The sequence below is a fragment of the Sturnira hondurensis genome, unplaced genomic scaffold (genome assembly GCF_014824575.4).
Source record: "Sturnira hondurensis isolate 20B ecotype Veracruz unplaced genomic scaffold, ASM1482457v3 Scaffold0022464, whole genome shotgun sequence".
NCBI lineage: Eukaryota > Metazoa > Chordata > Mammalia > Chiroptera > Phyllostomidae > Sturnira > Sturnira hondurensis.
Genome location: NW_028095095.1, coordinates 1,565,799 through 1,588,165, shown reverse-complemented (window position 1 = coordinate 1,588,165; position 22,367 = coordinate 1,565,799). Strand labels below are relative to the sequence as shown.

Here is a 22,367-nt window from a genome sequence, read left to right as displayed (position 1 = left end):
AACCAAGCACCGTAACTAGGTGCCTTAAACAGAACTTACACAGTTCTGTTGCTGTAGGTAATGAAGACCAAGGTGGCAGCTGATTCTGGTCCTGCGGAGGGCTCTCTTCCTGGACTGCAGGCAGCCACCTTCTTGCTCTGGGCTCACACGGCAAGAGGGAGACCGGGAGAGCGAACGAGCCCTAGCTAGCTCTCTGATCTCTTTTCATTGGGGTGCTTATCTCACCCGGGGGGCCCCACCCTCAGGACTTCATACAAACCTAATCACCCCCTGATGCCTCCTCCCTCAATATGATCGTGTTGGGGTTTGGGGCTTCCACAGGCGGATTTGGGGGAACACACAGACGTTCAGGCCCTGACAACAGACCTCCTTCTTTACCTTCTGCTGTGTGCACAGGCTGTAGTATTTGCTCACTCCTTCCTGCTTGTGAAGGTCTCCTCTGCCTCCTCCCAGACGTCCCACGTCCTGAGAGCTCTGTCTGGCTTCTGTAACAACTAGGGGGACGGCTGGGGAGATGACGTCATACCGGAGGAGGCAGAGGCCCGAGCCCAGCCTCAGGGTCATTAAACTCTGTCATGGCTGAATCCCATTGCCTGGAATAATGAGACTCATTAACTGCCTTTTAATTTATCGCCTAGTTGCTAAGTTAAGTGAGTTTTCTGGAGCTCTGCTCCTGGTGAGGCTGGGCATCGCCTCCCAGCAGCAGCCCGATCCCACACAGGCCTGGCCCCTCCCAGGACCATCTGCGAGGCCCAGCTCTGCCCACACTTGTCTGCCATCGCGCTCCTGAGACCTGCTACCCTGAAATACGGTATTTCTCTCCTGGTCTAACATTGGCAAAATCTGCTTTTTATCCCCCAGTGCACCAGGCTGAACATCCCTCCTAAATTTTTTATTGTTTGTTTGATGTTTTTTTCCATTTAATATAACCATTTTGGACTAACGACATTGGGCCTGGGACAGGTGAATGCTCACCTCTGCTTGTTCTGGGTGCACAGGGGAATGCAAAGCTGTTGCAACTCCTCCCCCCCTAATTCTCTCTAAAGGCCAGGTTACTTCCAGGTCAGTGTCCATGCAATAAGCTTCAAGCATGTGAATTTGTACCAAGGAGAACAAATAGCAAAGGAAAACCCCTTAGGCTGATCCTGAATGCCACGTGCTGCCCCTGAGACACAGATGTGATGTTTCATTACTTTCAACGTGTCAGGAAGCTCTGTGGTCTGTGAGTTGACGGTGTAGGAGCCGGGGCCTTCTCGCCTGCAGTGTACGAGCCAGTGGCACTGAACAGCTCGACTCGAGTCTTAACCAGGAGGAGGGCTTGCATCCAGGGTCGTGCTTCTCGCACGGCGCTAATACGCACGACGGCACGGGTGGCCATCGGCGGGCTGGAATGCTTTAGGGAGAGCAATGAGGACATCCCTGCAGCGAACCTCACCTGAGGCACGGAGTAAGGGGTTCCTGTGGTGTGTGTGGAAGGCAGGAGTCACCGTCTGCGTGACTTGGCTCTGCTCTGCCACCCACCGCTGCGCGGCCCTGGTCCGGCACGTCGTTCACTTGCTGTGGGCTCCACACCATGCCCATCCCGAAGCAGCCCTCCCTGGAACTCCCATCGTCCTCGGGCCCCCACCAGTCTTTTCATGTATTCTTTAAAGTATTTATTATGTGCGTTCTATACGGAAAGCCACGATGCTGGTGGAGGTTTGCAGGGGGTGGTGGTGTTTAAGCTAATGACTGAAGGAGAATGCGCTCTAACTGAGACTGGAGGCGGGGAAGCAGCCCAGCAAGAGAGGGAAGCAGGCACACAGCCCTGCGGAGGGAGGGAAACATGGGCACCGAGGCCAAGGCAGCCAAGGCGGAGACAACTCAGGGAGGGCGGCGGGAAGGGAGGCTCACAGAGAGGGGGGGCGGCATTCTGAGGATTTGGGTGTTTGTGTAGAAACAGTGATGGGTGACTTTTGAAGGGTTTTATGGGGCGGTGACATAATCTGATTTGCAGTTTTTAAAAATCACTCTGGCTGTGCTGTGGCGAACGCACTGGAGGAAGGAGAGGGCAGATCAGGTGGACCACTGAGGAGGCTGCTTCGACAGGGCAGAGGGGACAGGCTGAAGGTCTGGGCCATTCATCACTGCCCACAGACCCGGGGGCTAGCGGGTGCAATAGAGAGACAGCTAAGGGGTAAAGTGGACAGAGCCTGGGGACGGTTAAGAAGCAGGGAGGAGGATGCCAGGTGTTCAGGAAGACGGCTGTGTTTCTGGGTGGGTGTTGGTGACACCCCTGATAATGGGGACACAGAGGTGGTCCTGGTGGGGGTGGGGGTGTGGCAGGCATCAGGAGTTCAGCTTTGAACAGATAACATTTGAGGTACCTGTGACTCTGAACAGTGGAGATATCAGGCATTTCACTATACAGGGGAGAGGACTGGGTGAGAAATAGACATTTTAGAGTCAATTTTATGGATGCTACTTAATGCCACAAGCCTGCAGGACGTGACTAAAAGAAGTGTGTAAGGAGGGGAAAAAAGGGAAGCCCAGGAGTGATCTGAGAAAAGGGACACGTTAAACACGGGTAAGTGAAGATGAAAGAATCAGGGTGATCAGAAGGAATGCCTGGGACAAGCAGTATTAACAGAGGAGGAACTGGTCAAGGTCAGAATGTTGTCCAGAGGTCCAGTTAGATTTTCTTCCGAAGGGACAACTGCAGAAGGCCTCCAGTCTCTGCACTTTCACTTTCTCGGTGGCGCTATACAGCGTCCACGCGTGAAGTCCCGGGCTCATCTTGCATCTCCTTCCCGCCTGCCCACGGCTCCTCCTCTCACGCCTCGACTCCACCCCCTGCCCCCAGCACCCTGTGCAGTTCACAGGGCTGCTCCTGAGCGCACCCTCATCGCTCCCTGTTCATGACGTGAGTCTAGCCCCTGCAAACTTGTTTGCTCCCAGGTCAGGAAACCGTCCCTGGAACCCTCCTAAGTGCCCTGCCTGTGCTGACAGCAAAGCACACAGGGCGAGGGCTCGTTCCCTACGAGTAAACACGTCCTAAGGAGTTCACAGCAAACACATCCTCAGAACACGGCATGTGACTTGCAGCCAACAGAGTTCGGAGGGAAACAGCCAGAGGGGAGAGAGGGGTTCCTTCCCTGGGTGGGGTGAGGTCATGTCTGGGTTACTTCACTGGGAAGGTGACCCCAGTTGGGTGTCGACCACTGAGAACGCATTTCCTGTCCTGGAAACAGCGGGAACCAAGGCCCAGGAGAGAGAGCCGGCGTGGGGTCCAGGAAATGACCTTGGAGCATCTCTGTCCTGGCTGCCCTTGGGAAGCACAGGTTTGAGGCGAGCTCTCAGCGGCTCTGATCTCCTTGGTCAGGAGAAAGGCCCGCCCACCACATCGGCCCTCACCTTCCCAGGTCACTCTGCTGCTCAGCCAGGATGGCATTGCTGCTCTGGGGTGGGGTGTGTATGTGGCTGACCAGGAAGGTCTTGAATCAGTCATTCAGAAAACTTCCACAAGAACAATGTACTTGGAAATGAGCTCGTATTTACAGAAAAGTGGCAAGATCAGCACAAAGAACTCCCATATCCAGATTCTCCAACTTTTAACAGTTCGCCACATGTATCTGTCTGGGTGTTATATACACACACGTAATATATATACATGAAGACTCACTTCTGAACCATCTGGGCGCAAGTTGAAGTGAGAAAACCAACATTAATACACCGATTTCTAGGAAAACTATATTAACAGTCACAAATGTTTATATACACAAATAATTTTGGAAAACCATTTTGAAGTTTTATATATATATAAAAGTTTTATATATATGGTATACTGCCATATACGTACATATTTCCACACTGAAATTTTTTTGCAGAAAGGCAGCGTGGGGGCCCACCACCAACTCTCTCATTGTGGGCAAGGAAGGGAAGAGCGAAGTTCGAGGAAGGTGAAAGTGAGTGTTACGGGTGCAGCTGGCTGCCCACTGGGACGTGGCTTCTGAGGGCAGGAGCTTTGTCCTGTGACCTCAGCCAGCCCCTGGCCTCTAACAGGTATGCAGTAAATGTTTGTTGAGCTGAACTGAAGCTGAATTTTTTAAGAAAGGTTTTATTTATTTATTTTTAGAGGGAGGAAGGGAGTGAGGAAGAGAGGGAGAGAAACATCCATGTGTGGTCGCCTCTCACGTGCCCCCCACTGGGGACCTGGCCCACAACCCAGGCATGTGCCCTGACTGGGAATCGAACTGGCGGCCCTTTGGTTCACAGGCCCACGCTCAATCCACCGAGCCACAAGAGCCAGGGCTGAAGTTGAATCACTAAATGCCAACAGTATATCCTTCAACTAGCTGGTCCACATGGATCTTCCTTAGTTGACATTTTTCAGTTTCATTTCCTTTGTAAAGTGGTTTATGAAGAGAAATGCTATTCCATTGACTTAAGACATCATCGTTCATTAAGACAGCAGTCTAATAATGAAAGTGTTTTAAGAAACATTTACAATAAATGTTATATATCCAAAAGTATTTAATGACTTACAGCTTAACGGATGCTCTGAATTCCTGCTGTGCTTTCTCCGGTACCTTGGCTCCGTGAAATGGAACGTCCTTAGGCAGCCTGGTCAACTGCTCCGACAGCGTGACGGATGGAGTTGTCCCCAGTGAGGTGTCTCTCCCTCACTTTATCTCTGCTCCACTAACCTCACTGTGTGCTAGGAAGCTGTTGCCTTTATAAATCATCTTCTTTGTTTACTTTAAAAATTATTAATTACCTAACTTGTACCCATTCTTTCTATTGATTCTGCCCTTTCTGTTGATAAGGGACTCGTGGCTTCCTCGTTGCTCCCCGCTCCCCACTAAACATTCCCTATTTTCTTGTTTGTTCAGCCGGTCTGATAAGCCAATAGAACTGTGTCGACCCACAGAGTCCTTGAGGACAAACGCTGTTGTCACCTCACTTTGCAGTGACAGGATCTGAGATGGGAGTTTGCTGACTTGGCGAGCGCACATTTGAACTGCAGCCAGTTTACATTTATGTCCGCAAGGAAATGGGCTCCTATGGGTTCCCGATATGAGTCAGTCCCAACAGAAAGTTTTCATCTATTATCTCACCGAACTTGATTACTCAACAGGAACATTTCTGAGATGGATGTTGTCACTCCCATTTTACAGATAGGGTAACTGAGGCTTAGGGAAATATTTTCCCCAGGTCACCTACCAATCAGACACGGAGGGTCAAGTTCAGATCTTTGGGGCTTCGGAGCCCTTGCCCTTTCCTCTCTCACAGCCAGGCTTCTGCCAGTTCGTTAGCTGTTTTCATAGAAATCCTCAAGGTGATTTGCTCACCACTTTCTTTTTTGTGCCTTTAAAAGGAAACCGGTCACCAGGTAACCACTGATTGTTACCCACAAATGTAAAAATACAACTGCCTCTTTAAGGTGGTAAAATTCTATTTTCTGTGCCAGCTAAGATCTTAACAGAAAATACCAACTAGAAAACCCATGAACATCCTATTACTTATGATACATTTTGTTACTATTCATTTCTATTTTGATTTTAAAAAGCCACACCTGAAGGTCACAGTTGACTGCAGGATCTGAGCCATTCGCCTGTATTTCCTAAATCCAAAGTCATGTCCATTGGCTGATTTTTATAATAAAATCAAGGTATCTCTCTTTCTTGACCAGCGAAGGTCATCGGAACCACATGTTACAAATTTCGTTACTCCCCTTAGGGCAGCCATTTGGTCCACGTGGCCACCTCATTTGGTACGTTACTTAAACCTGGGGATGGGCTGGGATTTTCTACCCCAGCCCCAAACCGCCCTTCAATCTACACCAACCATCCCTGGAAGACACGCGGCACTGTATGATGTGGGTGCATGTGTGGGGGCTCACTCGTCACATGGGAAGTGGACCCACGCAGACAAGTTTGAGGGTCACATAATCACAGAATGGCCCAAAGAAACTCAGAGGGGGCTGCTCTCATGAGTGGGTCGTGAACGTGAACAGTACTAGAAGCTGATGGTGTCCTATTTCAGGCAATGCAAGAGCTTAGCTGCATCCCAGGAGAGTCGTCCGAGGCAGCCCAGGGTTTCTGGTTGAGTGGGAAGGCTGCCCTGTGCCTCTTGAGAAATGGTACTTATGGAACATTGTGTAGATGCCGTACGGAGTCCAGCAAGCGGCCAGGAGGGTTCCCTGGGGCCAGGCACTGTCTTCACACTGAGCCTGCCCATCCCAGCACCAGGCTGCCTTTCTGGTTTGCCAGTCCCTGTCCCACACCCTCCTGGCTTTATTTTACATTGGTTTTCACTCATTTCTATGAGAATCAGACTGAAATCTGCAGTCTTCTATGAAATAAATTAAAAATCTAGTCATTCCCTAGGCTTTCTCACACTAAACTACAGTTGGTAGTTTACGTACACATATACTGAAGACCAAGAGTTCCTTGGAGGCAAACTATAGTGTATTTTATTTTGCATCTTGAGAGTCCAGGAAAATCCCTGGTACCTGTCAGGTACTGAAAGCACACTTAGGGAATTAATGAATGAGCTGATGGTATTACGGACCAATTTGGCCATCTTCATATTTTTTTAAAAGTTATACAATATCGGCCACCACACCCTCCAAAGAAAATCTAAGACATGTTGGCAAAGTATCTCTAGCATCTTCTACCATTTTTCAAGGGTACTTTCTCCAAGGAAAATAAAATATGGGGTAAGTAGTGAAGATTCACCTCAAAGAAATCAAGAAATAATGGTCTACCAGTACGTTTTGGAAAGAGCGAGTTCAGGATTACGAATTGCCCGGGTTCCTGAAAATGAGGTTGTCATGAAAAAGTCTTAAGCTTTGTGCATGTGTGTGCACGTGAGTATAGGTACACGCACACCCCTACACCTCCTTTCGGTGAAAGGAGGAAAGGAGAAGGAAAGTAAAAACTGGACGAGGAGGAAGGAAAGACAAGAAAAAGGACGCATTCTGATAATTCCCCACGTTATCACACAGGGCCTTGACGGATCACCTTCCCGCCACCCCCGCAGCAAGACCCCGCTGGAACCTGCCCCGGACGTGCCTCTGATGTGCCGGGAAACCAACACGGTGGGGCACTGGCTGGACCTGCTTCCTCCTGCTTCAACGGAAACAGCGTTCTGAAGAGAGGAGACAGTTTCAATCACAAAACTGACAACTAAAATTTTACTTTGCTATTTCCCCCATACTAGAAACTTCCCCCCTTTGAAGATTCTTTTTTTCTGAACCACACCTGTGCAAAATGAATAGGTTTACTCATTGTTGGATAAAATAAATTTATTCTTATGTGAAATGAATGAAAAATACTCGCAAAAGGCTTTCTGCCGCTCTCTCTCTCAATAGCTATACATATATTCATACATACATACACTGTATACATACATAAAATCAAACTCCAAATGGCCTCTCAGAAAAATGAGTCTGTGTGTATTTTGGGGGCATATGTATGTAAATGCGTGTGCATACATTTCCCCGCAGAAAATGTGTGAGAGTACACCCACATGGCCGCACACACACTTTCTGGAAGACCTCAAAATGGTTTTCTGGAAGGCATTTGTTGCTTAGTGACCCACTGAGCCCTCATCTGAGGGCTTGCCCAGGTACCAGGGATTTTCCTGGACTCTCAAGATACAAAATAAAATACACTATAGTTTGCCTCCAAGGAACTCTTGGTCTTTGGTATATGTTTACGTAAACTACCAACAGGAGTTTGCTCACCTATCTGCCCTTCGACACGAAGGGAACAGCAGAAGGAAACAGCAAAAGCGAGTCCCAGTGGCGGGAGAGAGGGCAGGCCGGGGAAGAGGGCGCCGCACCCGAAGGGGCGCTCTGAGTCAAGGATTCCCCAAAAGGCTCGCTGCTGTCGCAGCTCCCAGACCAGCCATTCGAAGCAGCTCTGGGCACAGGTTTCTGATCCTGGCTCAGGAAGTGAGACTGTCCCTGTTCCAAGTTCTCTGCCTGCAGCCTTCTCCTCCAGGGCTCAACAGTCACGTACATCACACTTTTAAACTATAACATTTCCCTGACCATTGCCATTTCTTTTGTTCCAGTGTTTGGGGAAGGTTTACAAAATCATTTCTTCCTAATTTCTCATTTCCCAATAGTCCTAAGTGTAAAGAACTGTCTGCAAACGTATCCCGGTCCAAATGCTGCTGTTGTTCAGAAAGAATGGCGGCCATGGATGGTGAGTCAAAACACGCTCAGCCCGTCCATCCCTGGCTTCATCCTAATTGGAACCGACACCTGGAGGAGGCAGGCAGCCTGGCTGCACACGCACCTGCGTTAGCACAGCCGCGTCGTCTCCTGGGAACCAGGAAGACCAACTACATGAGTCTTCTCATGTCCGTGAAAAGAGGGAAGCCTCTGAAGACAAAGCAGTTTAATGAATTCAGTCCGAAAGTTAAAAAACGTAAGTTTCTGTGACAATGGAAGCAACGGGACAAAATGGTGTAAAAACTAAGCTTTCCAGTTTGAGACCGACGAGCACTCTTAGGTAATGGTTATGAGGTCAAACGGCCAAAGGACTCAAGGTCAGATATAAACAGCAAGGTAAAGCGAACTGGTGCGAGCAGAAGGGTCTCATCGGGGTGCCGGAGTGTGAGGACTTGCTGTGGCTTCTCCGCCAAGACCTCCAGGCTGCTTCCTTTTGCCCTGTCTGTGGTAGCCACATTCTGGCCATCAAAATACACTTTCCAAACGACATTTTGTGTTTCAATGACTTTATACTTCTGTCTGAATAGAAATCTGACATGCTGAGTTTATTCCCAGATGAAAGAAGTGTCATGTAAAGCTCAGGAGTGGGGTGGGAGGTGACGAGGGTCTGCCCCTCCGTGGGTGGCGGGAAGTAGGCATCGCCTGAGTCGGGATGCCTCTCCACTTTCTCCGGAGCTCAGGGCCGACTCCAGAGTGCCTGCCATCACGGAGAGTCAGGAGCTAGGCGGCACAGCCTCACAGCCCCTTGAGATGCACGTCGGCCTTCAGACTTCACAGAGGACGGAGTGCAGACTCAGAGAAGGCGAGTAACTTGCCAGCGATCACACGTCGGGCTAGTTCTTATTTAACAGTAACTAAGAACTTACCACGTAGTGGTGCCTTTCAGTGCCTTCTACTCACACCTTACCTGCAAGAAAGATCTAAGACAGAACTTTAGCATTTTGTCTTTAAAAAAATGAGCCTGGAGGGCAGTCAGGTGGACAGAAGGCCGCGGGTCCGGTCACAGAGGGGCCCTTGAGATGCCTACCTCAGCGCTGCCCACAAGGAACACGGCCATCAGCCACATCTGCAGCTGGAAATGCTCTTGTAGCCACGTTAAAGAAGTAAAAAAATGTACTGAATTCATTTAAATAATGTACTTGATTTAGTATATCTTAATATCCTTTCAACATGCAACTGATAAACTACTGAGACATCTGACATCTATTTTTTCGGCCAGAGTCTCCACAACCCACTGAGTGGTCTGTGCACCCAGCAGGTCTGCGCTGGAGCTGGCCTCATTTCCAGTGTGCAGTCACCGCATGAGAGTGGTGGCCCCCAGACTGGACGGCCCAGCTCGGATGAGAAAGAAAAATAACAGCGCTTGCCCATGTCAGCGGTGTCCGTCAGTCTCCGGAGATGCGGTTTCTAGGTGGGTGCCAGAACCATCCTCAGCGCCTCTGCTCCACACAGACGCCCACATTCTATCCCCAACCATCACACTGATGGTAACGACCTTTTGGTGGTCATTTGAGTTCCTGGTAATGACCTCAGGCAAGAGGGACTTGAAAACTCCTATTTTTAGTTCAAGCCTCTTAGAGTAAACCAATCATCAAGTCGTTTCAAATATGCTTCCTACCTGTCTCTCTGAGGAATCTGGGGGATGAGGACATACGGAAGACTCTGGCTTTTACGATCCTAGCTATTTCTTGCAACCGGACATTTGAGCAGTAGCTTGGAAAATTGTTTTTCTGGGCTAGGAAAGCGGAGATAAGTTAGCCAGAGTGATCATCTCATAACTCATGTCACGTAGCTCATTTTTCCTCTGAGCAAAAGCCGCGCCCCTACCGCGACCCACCAGCCTATGCAGTCTGGGCCTCTTCTCCCCATTCCCACCCTGCTAGTTCCCACACTGCATTTCCTCCAGTTCTTTCCATGGCTGCCACCTCCACGCCTTCCTCGACGGCTTCCTTTCGTTCTCCGAGCACCCACATCAGACCAATTTCTAGAGGGGGCCCAGAGATCAGTACTTTTAAGATGAGTGCTGGGAGGCAGGGGAGAATCACCCCCCAGGGCAGTGTCCCGCTGTCCTCTTACCCAGGCTCCCCCGCCCTGCCGCCCCCCACCGCACTCTGGGCAGCACTAAGCTGCCAGGGATTTAGGTCGAATTCTCTAACTAGCGCCTTGAACGCAAATACCCTGGGGAGCTCTGTCTGCTCAGACAAGGGTAGGGTGGCAATGTCCTCATGCAAGTTCCAGTGCCTAACAAGGACATAACCGTGCGATAACAGAGAATCCTTACATAACATAATCATGCGATAACACAGAGAATCCTCACATAAGAACAGAGTGTCCCCGAGAAACTGATACAGTGTGCTACATGTGGGAAGGACACGTCCAGCCTCTGTCCTCACAGCCCTAGAGCCGGGGGACTTTAAGGGGCTGCGGCAGATACCGACTGTTTGACCATCAGGCATCACCAGGCATGTCAACAAAGTACCTGGAAAAAGAGTCCCTTTAATGCACAGGAGGCAATAACTAATCGCCATTAGGCACCTGATGAATTAAAAACCTTTTATAAAACACTTCCAGAGATACGTTAGTTCTTGGGTTTCTCACTGCCGAACGTACCACCTCAAACACAAATCGCACTGAAGCTCCCCATGCCCAGCCTGAGGTTTCAAGACAAAGTAAAACAAAACTGGAAGGAGGCTGTTGCCAGCTGTCCCAGGGGTGGGCACTCTGAGGAGCAGATGACAGCCCTGGTCGCTGGTCCTTGGGTCGACCTGTTTGCAACCCAGCCACCTTCGGTCTTATCGACCACCTTGACCTCGTGCCTGCCCTTAACACGGGAGACGGTCGTCTCGTTTCAGTGTGTCGGGTTGAGATTTGGGCAGGGCAGACACAGGGGTTCAGGGGCCTGCGGCTGCAGCTGGAAATACTCCCCTAGCCTTTCCCGAGCTCCTGGGGGCAACTCAAGTGACGCCCACACAGGTGGAAGGGGAAGAGCTGACCTCTACTGTGCAGGATGCAGGGAGCCCTTGTGGTTTGGAATGAGCTTCTCAGGCGAGGTGTTTACGCAGCTTCGCTAAGCTCCTCCTCCCTCCATTAGTTTTGGCTTCAAAGGGCAGGTGACTCAACAATGAATGTGGCAACAGGGGCTGATGGGACACCGGGATTGGCAGATGGCTCAGGCCCATCAGGATTGCCGAAATGCTTCCTTCTAATTTGATGTTTCCTGTGTGTGTGTGTGTGTGTGTGTGTGTGTGTGTAAGAGAGAGAGAGAGAGAGCGAGAGAGAGCGAGCGCGCGTGCGCACCATCACTATGATCGGAAACACGAATCTTTGTCCCGTCACCGGCGGCAGGTAGACAGTGTAAACTCTGATGCTTTGTCCTGTGTACTGGCCGTTGTTTTGTGGTGAAAGATGTTAGAAAGAAGGGACTGACGTTTTGGTTGTTTCTGGGATTTAAAAGAGTTGTTCCAGAGAGAATTTTTCTTGGTGGGTGACCTTTTTTTGGGGGGGGTGTCTTGCCACAAGCTTTCAAAAAGCTCTTTGTTTTTGTTTTAATACATAGTTTTTGGATTACATAATACATCAAAGGCCTTGCGTTGCATTTTTTCAATCCATATGTGGGTAAAACATCTTGAATAATTAGGAAATAATTACAGGAAAACTGGGCTCTAAACCAAGAAATTCTGATTAACTTCAAAATAAAACCCGACCCACATTATTAGAAAAAACGCTTTTGGTCAGGGACGCACATTCCCAGGGCTGGGGCAGGTGCACGCTATTTGAAGCAGATTCATGGCAAGCTTTTGTTGTATGAGAATAACTTTTCCTCTTATGCATGTTTTATGACACCCATTCATTCAGTAGCATATGTGCAAAAGTTATAAATGAATATATAAATGGAGACTTATACCTAACATTGTTTTTTCTATCAGGAATGTGCATTTATGGAGTTAGGGATGCACAGTCTCAAGAGAGAGCATGTCCCAGGTCTCGTGGGGGTTCTCTCCCCGAGCCTGGGTCCCTGGTTCTCTCCGCAAGCCTGGGCCCCATGCAGGCTGCTAGACCTTCCTGGAAGGACCCCAATGGGTCCCAGCTGCGGAGGCCGTCCCTGCCCTGTGTCTGTGAGAGACGCTCACTCAGCACCCGCTGAGGTTTAAGGGTGTGCCAGAGCTAAATTATGTATGTCCATATCCTTCCTCAGCTGCGAAGATGGATAACCCTGGGAAAACTACCTAATTTCTCTATGCGCCAGGTTTAGCATTCATAAAATGGGTGTGGTAATACGTGAATTAATTATCAACTACCGTGCCTCCTCAGTCCATCTCCCTCCTGCCTCAGTGAACTCCTCCATGCCTGGCCACACCAGGAATCGGAAAAGTCCCATTCATGGCAGGTTGGTTTCATTTGGGCTTAAGACATGAGACATTTGAATTATACTCTAAAAATATCATCTCCCTTGCTAGGTCTTGTCATTCCCAAATGGTTTGGGGAACTTTGATTATGGCTGCTCTTTGGGCTTAGCAGCCAATGGATCCTGAAACCGGTCAGCTCCGGGAAAATCAGTCATGCACGTGTGTGAGAACTGGAGCTCCTTCGAAATGCTGTTTGTGCTTCCGTTTTTATTAGTGTGCGCCCAACTAGGAGTGAGCGGGCGAAGGACCGAGGTGAAAGCAGTTGGCCGTGCCAGGTCAAACGTGGACGCAGGTGTTTTTTGGAAGGTATGTGTGACTTCCGCCGCCACTGGCAGGTCAGCGGGATGCATCTGTGGGATCGCGTGCTCTGAAGCCTGGGCAGCCCCTCTTTTCTTCTGACAGTCTTTTTCCGAGTTTCGACCACAGGGTAAATACTAGTGATTTCTCAGAAAGGAGTTGTTTGGGACACCAAGAAAATGGAGAGCTAAAAGTAGCCTTCAGAAGCCTGAAACCACTGTATGAGATTCCCAATTATAGGATGTATTAAATTCTGACTGGGAGGGTATAATGAGTATCACAGCTTTGGAGCTGTCCATCACCGTGAACTTCAGGTGATAACAAGCAGCATCAAAGGAAGATGCAGGAGAAGCCTTTGTGCTATTTCATTGCCCAAAGACACACACTGAACCCAGACCAATAGTATTTCCATGCGATGCTCATCTAGTCTGGGAAGGTGGTTATGATTTAACGCTGCCGTAAGGAAACGGTGAGGCGAACTAAGATGCCTGCGGAAATCACTTTCCCCACTTTCATTCTGCTTTTAAGTGGGTTGTTTTCTTTTTTTTTCCTACTTTTTTCCCTAGGGGAAGGGAGCTCACATTAAAACTTTTCAAAACTGAGACATTCAACCAAAAAGGTGGTTCTAGAAAACGCCCCTTCATTGAAAATTTATCAAATATCCACTTTGTGCCTGGCACTGTGCTGGGGGTTGGGGAGACAGGGATAAATAGACGTCTGCCCTCATCTTGAAGCAATTTAGAGTCAGACATTATGAGAGGCGCCTCCAGGCTGCGGGTATAAGAAAGAGGAAAGAGACTTCTGGCCAAGATGGGGGCAAAGGTAGACGCACAGTGCCTCCTCGCACAACCAAAAGGAAAACAAAAAAATTTAAAAACAAAAACCAACCAGAACTGACAGAAAACTGAACTGTACGGAAGTCTGACAACCAAGGAGTTAAAGAAGAAACATTCGTCAGGTCGGTAGGAGGGGTGGAGACCGGCAGCCGGGTGGAGAGGACGTGTGGCAAGGTGGTAGCTGGCAGACTAGGTGATCCTACACTTGTGTGCAGATAATCCAGGAGGAATAACTGGGGATTGAGACAGACCCACAACCCAGGGTCCCAGCGAGAGGAAATAAAGCCTCAAACCTCTGACTGAAAACACCTGTGGGGGTTGTGGTGGCAGTGGGAGAAACTGCCAGCCCTACAGAAGAGTTCATTGGAGAGACCCACGGGTCCTAGAATGTATACAAGTCAACCAACCTAGGAATCAGCACCAGAAGGGCCCAATTTGCTTGTGGGTATGGGGGGGAAGTGACTGAAATCCAGCAGAGAGTGGAGCAAATGCCATTGCTCCCTCCTGGGCCCCTCCATCATATATGGTGTCACAATACAGTGACATGGGTTACCCCACCCTGGTGAACACCTAAGGCTCCACCCCTCACTATGTAACAGATGTGCCAAGACAAAAAAAAAATGGTCCAAATGAAAGAACAGATGAAAGCTCCAGAAAAAACACAACTAAGCAATGATGAGACAGCCAACCTATCAGATGCACAGTTCAAAATACTGGTACTCAAGATGCTCACAGAATTGGTTGAGTATGGTCGCAAGTTATAGGAAAAAATGAAGACTATGCAAAGTGAAATAAAGGAAAATGTACAGTGAACCAACAGTGATGAGTAGAAAACTGGGACTCAAATCAATGGTGTGGACCAGAAAAAAGAAATAAACATTCAACCAGAACAGAATGAAGAAACAAGAATTCAAAAAAATGAGAAGAGGCTTAGGAATCTCCAGGACATCTTTAAACGTTCCAATATTCTAATCATAGGAGTACCAGAAGGAGAAGAGGAAGACCAAGAAGTGGAAAACTTATTTGAAAAAATAATGGAGAACTTTCCCAATCTGGCAAAGGAAATAGACTTCCAGGAAGTCCAGGAAGCTCAGAGAGTCCCAAAGAAGGTGGACCCAAGGAGGAACACACAAGGCACATCATAATTACACTACCCAAGACAAAGAGAAGATAATCTTAAATGCAGCAAGAGAAAAGGGGACAGTTACCTACAAAAGAGTTCCCATTAGACTATCAGCTGATTTCTCAAAAGAAATCTTGCAGGCAAAAAGGAGCTGGAAAGAAGTATTTCAGGTCATGAAAGGCAAGGACCTACATCTAAGATGGCTCTATCCAGCAAAGCTATCATTTAAGATGGAAGGGCAGATAAAGTGCTTTTCAGATAAGGTCAAGTTAAAGGGGTTCATCATCACCCAGCCCTTCTTCTATGATGTGTTAAAGGAATTTATCTAAGTAAAAGAAGATAAAAAAATATGAACAGTAAAATGACAACAAACTCACAGCTATTAACCAAATGTAAAAATAAAAACAAAAGCAAACTAAGGGGACAACTAGAACAGGAACAGAATCACAGAAACGGAGTTCACATGGAGGGTTATCAGCATGGGAGTGGGAGGGGGAAAAGGTACAGAGAATCAGTAGCACAAATGGTAGGTAGCAAATAGACAAGGGGAGGTCAAGAATAGTACAGGAAATGTGGGTGGGAGGGGGTGTGCAGGGTGGAGGGGAATAAAGAGGGGAAAATGGGACAACTGTAATAGCAAAATCAATAAAATATATTTAAAAAAAAAGAAAGAGGAAGGAAAGCCATACCTACTGCAGGGGCCTAAAGGAGGTAGTACCAGACCTCATTATGGTGGGAGGAGTTGGCCGGAGGCTCCACCAATCAGGTGGGTGTTTACTGAGCGCATGCTCAGTGAGTCTGAAAGATGGGACCTCGGCCGTCCAGCAGCCTACAGGATACCTGGGGACGTAGGACTACAATGCCGGAGACAGGATAACACAAGATGAAATAAGACAAGAGAGTTAGCGAACGTTAAGTGCTTTTATACATGGCGCTGATCACTCAAGTCTGGAGTTATCTTAAAAGGCATCCTGAAAGAGCCACATTGAAACAGAGCCTCTAGGGATGAGGTTACTCTGGAGAGGACAGAGGGGAACGGGAAGGGTCCCTCATGAGGGAACGCGAACCAGCACGGGGATGGACAACAGCGAACTTGGAACAGAGAGGGCTACTGAGCTGGGATGGAGTATGTTTGCAACGAATAATGGAAAATAAGGGTGGGTCAACTCGATGGCCACGGAAGACACGACTTGGCTGATGGCGGGAGAGGTCGGTGAGGAGTGCAGACTAAGGTGAGAGGGGTCAATGAACAGCCACGCCCCCGAAGAACAGCCGGCCCTTGAGGACAGTTCAGCAGACGTACCAGAACAGCAGGGGCCTGAAGACCCCGGTTTCAGTCTAGACTCTGCCGCCAGTGGCCACAGGACTCTGTTCAGGCCTCAGTATTACCATCAGGGCTGCATTATGTCTTTCACAGGCCCAGGGCATGGGTCTTTATGGGCCATGTCCTGCCTGAAGAACTATGGAAAATTCTATTTTATGTCTGTGTTGGGATGAAGACAGATGCATGAATGTCACATATTACAATAATTTCTTTGACCTAAGAGTTCATGTTTTTCTTATAATTTTTAAAGAAATTCACATGTTCTGTGGGTCCCTAACAGCACGGTGGGCACTGTGCCCACCCTAGCTAATGGCTAAGTTGGCCCTGCTCCTCAGCTGTACCTGGGGGGACAGAGTGGCATTGGATTCTAACACTGTCACCTTCCTCTAAATGCCTGAGACTCGGGCTCAGCCTCTCGTTCTGTTCAGGATGGTGTTTACAACATCTTCATCTTTGCTCTGAAAACAGTAACAGGGAGAGTATTTGCAGACAAAGAAAAGACGAATTACATTTTGTAGTTTTAGCATACTACGTGAAAATGCTCATGCCCCAAACGTGTACTTATCAAAAGAGAAAAAAGTATCTTTATTTTTAAAAAGAACGACTAAGTTGGTTTTTAAAAGAAATACGTATTCACTATAAAAAATTCTAAAAGCACAGAAAGATACCAACAATTCACAATCTCCTACGCTGTTTTCACTGTATTTCTAAGAAAGTCACAGGGGACAGAAACCAGAATGGAACCAGAGGAAATGCTGAACTTTGAGCAAAGGCAGGAAAACGCGATTTCTCTGTCTCTGTTCTCATTCTGACCCAAATTTTGAAGTATCTGGCATACAGTTTTCCTATTTGGCGGTTTGCCGTGATGGCTAGTTCCATATTTCATTGAAGATAAAGCTTCATCTTTTTGTCCTTCATTTCCTTCGTTTGTATCTGGCATTGAGGGAATTTTTTCCTATTGTATGTATGTATGTACGTATGTATTTAGAGCATTGCGCACTCCTCTCCCTGCCTCCCATTTCAATTTTTGGGTTACAGCTTTCGGTCCCGCCCAGTGTCAGTGTCAGTGTCAGGGGCACAGCACAGAGGCTGGACCACCCCAGTGTGTTTCTATCATATATCAGCATTTCTCTAAGGATGGGTTTCCTGAGTACAGTTCTTGGGTTAAATGGAGAATGCTCATGGGTCCCATTTTGATGGGCACTTCCCGATGGGCCCCTAAAAGTTCTCCTTTGCACGGTCTCTGGTGAAGGGTACGGACCCCCGTCTTGTCCACTTGGGGACACTGGTGACCTGAACTCTTGGATCTGGAAGGTGACTTTACTGTTACAAATGGGACCGTGTGTTGAGGGCTCTTGGCAACCCTTGAGGGGACTTTCTCAGCGACACGTCCACTTGCCAGACCTTCTGAGTTCTTTGTTCTTTGGTAGTTAGAGCAGTGAGAATGAAGCGACAAAGAATCACTTCCGAATTTTTCACAACAACGAAGAAAAGAGAAGAGGAAGCGTCGCTGGTGGTGCTCCGAGAAATGGCTCCTCACGCAGGCGGCCCATGGGCCCCCGTCTGGGGAAGTGGGGTGGCTCCGTGTGTGACCCGCCATCGACGCCCTCCCTGTCCAGCTCCCCCTCTCTGCATACGGCAATCGGGCCCGAGTACATCATGTGAAACACTGAAACGCCGCTCACAAAACATTCACTGCGCTGTTACCATGAAACACTGGAAACAATTTCAAGGGCTGGAATAGCCATTGCTACCTCCCTCTTGTGTGACCCTGAGGTTAAGTAAGTTTTGGTAAGTCCACTGGATGGAATATTAAGTAGTCTTTTTCAATGACGGGCATGAAAAGCAAGGGGTTTCAAGGAAAAATGTTTATGCTGTAAATGCTAATACTATGTGCAGAATGATCCACAGTCATTATATAGTACACATTGATTCTAGGAACTCGGAATATATTTTCCTACAGTAGAATATTCCAACACGAATCCACAACCAGAGATTATTGGTTTGGTGATGTAACCTAATTTCAGCGCTACTGCGAGGAGCCAGAATTCCGGGTCTCGGCAGCAGCAGGGGTGAGGGAGAGCAAGTTCCCTTCCTCGTGGCGGGCCCGGGGCGGCCTTCGGGAGGCCATGGAAGAGGGCAGCTCTGACCGCCTCCCCCTTCTGAAAGGTCCTTCTAGCCTCCTCAAAAACGCCCCTCAACAACCTGTCCTCGCAGAACTCCCTGCAACCACCTCCTCGCGGCCCGTCCAGTGCCTCCCTCACTCGTATCGCACACGTGGCTCTGTGAGGACTCAGCCCCCATCTCTCAGTCCACGTTCGGAGGTCACACCCTCTGCCCAGACGTGGTCACACCCTGATGCTGGCAGAATACCAGGCCTCAGGAAAGAAAGGAGACAAACATCCAGCTCAAAATCACTTTTGGGTCGAAAGTAGCTACTCTCTAAGTGCACTTCCTATTCTTATTCTTCCAATTTCTTCCTTCTGAACCCACGGATGCCCTATAAGGTGAATTAAAAAATGTCATGTAGCCCTGGCTGGTGTAGCTCAGTAGATTGAGCTTGGGCCTGCGAACCACATGATTGCGTCTCGATTCCCAGTCAGGGCACATGCCTGGGTTGCAGGCCAGTTCCCAGTGGGGGACCCATGAGAGGCAACCGTACATTGATATTTCTCTCCTTCTCTCCTTCCCTTCCCCTCTAAAGATAAATAAATAAAATATTTTTAAAAAATGTCACGTATTCCCTCCACAATAATAATAGTGAGGAACCTGGCAGTACAGGTGTACGGATGTGTTTGTGAGAGTGTGTGTGTGTGCACTCACTGGGGTAGGGGGTCAGAAATCGGAAGGGGAGAAACTGGGCAGGACAGCTCTGTACTCATGCGGCTTGTTTTTGTAAAAGGGGGCACCCACTGCTATGGGCTGGTTGTGTCCCCCCCCAAATTCACATGTTGGAACCCTGACCTGCAGAGGGACAGTGTCAGAAGGGGACTTTTGGGCAGTGACGAGGTGAGGACCTAATGTGCCTATGGCCCGGAAGAGAGCCCTCGTCTGACAACGCTGACGCCTGCATCTGGGGCTTCCAGCCTCCAGGGCCACAAGAAGGAAATGTCTGCTGTTCAGGGCCACCCAGCCTGTGACACTTTGTCACTGCGGCTGGGATGGACTGAGACACCTCCCTGGCATGCTTGGACACAGGCCAGCTACGTCCCAGCTAGCGAATTCTTTTATTCCTCTCTGGAGAGTAAGTATTTTATTTGTGCCATGATTTCTGCTTTACTCTCTGGACCGAGGACAGAAGGCACGTACTGCAACGGGAGCGCTGCCATGCTGGGGCGTGTCGGTGCTCGGGCAGCACTGGGGCCACGTGCTCCCACGGACCGGGCTCTTCCCTGACAGCCATGCGGCAGCGTGCGTGGACAGCTGTGGCTGACCGGATGCGTCAGGTCATGTTTTGGTGATTTCCGTGCTCTGTGAGGGTTCCTTGGGCTTCAGTCCTCAGAGGGACGTAGCTCACGGTGCTGTCTCGCTCGGGGCCAGAGCAGAGGTTCTGTGGTTCTCTGGCAGCCGCCAGGCGGGAGTTCAAAGCACGCATCCCATCAGGCCGGAAACTCACGGGCACGGCCGCGTTTGCCCTGCAGATCGCTTCCCAGTTGAGCTCGTTCTCTGACGTCAGAGGAATTTATGTGGTCAGGCTCTGCATGTCCCATTTCGTCCGTCACATCACGTGTTGGTAGAGAAAGGTCACGCTCTCCATTATTAGCACAGGATCGAGGCTCTGGCAAGTGGGTGGTGCCCCAAACATGGAGCAGTGTCTTCTTGTCTGCGAGCTCGAGGTAGAAAGGTCCAGTTTGCCTCTGGCTCTGTCTGTGTGCCTGTGTTTACTCGGCCCCACAGAGAGAGCCCCGGGAAGAGAGGCGACGGGACAAGGGAGAGCTGCTCAGAACTTCTGGGACTCAGCCCCCGTTCAGCCACCAGGGTGGGATGTGTGACACGGGAAGAGAGACGGATGGGCAGGATGGACTGGCGACTCCCTGTGGAATAACAGCCTTGCCACTGTACACAGGATGGCAACCGGGGGAAGGGTGCCGTGCAGACGGGATGAAGCTAAACACTCACAATGCATTGTATTGGTTCCTTTTAGATCCATGAAAGAAGAAAGTGTCTAGAGCTCCCACTGAAACCATGAAGGTAGTACGTGAGAAAAGACAGCACCATTTTTGGAAACCTCCCATGTTTAGAGTGCTGGTTATTTCAAGGCTTTCTGGAGCACTGCGGGGACAGTCTCTACCAGGTGGGACTGTGACCACGTGTCATCCCTGCTCCCTAAGCATAGCAGTGTCAGGGTCCACTAGGACTTTGGAAAGGAGAGAGGAGAGGATGGAGTTGATCAGCTTTGGGCGAGGTATCTTGACTTGCTTCCTCAGAGCTGAGAATTCTGAAGGGGCAGGGATGCCCCCGAGTGTTCCCAGGGATGGGGATTTGAACCCAGAGCCAGACACCCACTGTGTCTGCGCAAACACATTTCCTGTCATGAACTGAGATGAAGGTGCAGGGTAAGAGAAACTCCCCAGTTGTCGGGAACATCTGGACCCGGGCCGCGCTCCCTGCCGCGCTCCTGAGTCCTCCATTGAGTGCAGCTCAGCCCTGCCCGTCGGCAGTGCTGAGAGAGAAGGCTGCGCTGGGGGGACGTGGTGGAGAGAAAACTGGGCTTGGCACCAGGGCCCCGGGCTTCCAATCGCCATCTGTCACTCACCACCCACGTGAGTTCGGATAATAAACTTAACCTCTAGACGTCTCGGTTTCTTCATTTTCAAAAACTGGAGCACTGAAAGCTGCATCTCAAAACTGCTGTGATGAATGAATGAGGGAAGACACTGAGCACACTCAGCTCAGGGCCTGGCGTAAAAGGAGCTGCTCAGCGAAACGTCAGCCGAACACAACAGACTATCGCTTCAACCACGAGAGCCTTCCGTCTTCGGACAAAAGGGGCTTCACGAACTCTTAACAATTTAAGAGGAACTGGTCAGATAAGTGACCCAATGACATCTGAATTTTGGGACAAAAGCTGACAGTCTGAATGATGACTAATTCATTATAGTTATACAGATGAAACTGAGTGAAATACGTTTTGGTAAACCGTGGTAGGTTTAAAGAAGTTATGAAGTGTTGTAATCACCACGTACAGCCCAGGACTCAGCAGGACACCGTACACAGTCACGCCAGGCACGGTTCCCTTCACTTAATAGGAGAGGGGGCCCGCAAGCATGCTTGAACTTTATAACTCAGTGTACTGTTTTAATTTGATGTGTAGGACTTAATTTGTATTTTTGACTGAATTCACAAGATTCCATTATAAGAGACATCTATTCAGGTATTTTAAAAGGCAACAGGCCGAAGCAGACCTACTCAGAGGGAATTTAAAGCAGATCACTGCAACGATGCAGTTTCTGAAAGCTTTCTCCTTACAGCCACATTAACCTCTGGTTTTGAGAACTAAGGGGCGACCAACAATGGGCCTGGGCAGATGTTCTTGTGACATTCAGGTTGACACGAGGCATAACCTGAACTCGTCACTCTGACCCGGAGCCGTCATCCTTAGTCAGGGGCAGGACGGGGGGTGGGGGGAGAGGGTCTGTTACTCACTTGGGATAAGGGGAAAATCATAGACGAGGCTTCTAGAATAGAGCAGTCACCGCCTATTTCTTGAAACTCTGGAAGAATTCAAGGGACCACCATGATTTCCCCCAGATTTCAATACTAACTCCATGAGGATGCTTCAGAACCCATCTTGGTTTAATCTCGAGGGTGCGCTCGAGTGCTGTCCCAACTAGGACCGCAGCAGCGGCCGTGACACCGAGTAGCTCTGGGGTCTTCAGTCTGGTTGAACTTGGAACCTCCCAGACAATGTGCGTCACTGCTACACAGAGATGTGGGTGGGTGCTCGCATCAGTGGGGGCGGACACTGCTCTCCGTCATCAGTTACGGCGACGTTGCCAACAGGAATGCTTTTCAAAGCACTTTTCCATAAATCCGTTCAGCTGGTCCTTACAATCCCATGAATAATATGTTTTATATAATAAAGCAATTTATAAAGAAACTGAGTGCCACAGGACTGGTATGAGTGTCCAGTTTTGTTTTTGGTCACGCTGAAATT

General features: G+C 49.1%; 1 protein-coding gene across 1 annotated transcript in view; it reads right to left on the bottom strand.

Moving 5' to 3' along the window:
- The window catches only part of CNTNAP2 (contactin associated protein 2), a 1,160,842-nt gene that overhangs the window by 127,918 nt on the left and 1,010,557 nt on the right, over positions 1 to 22,367 (bottom strand). The gene's annotated exons all lie outside the window — the stretch shown is intronic.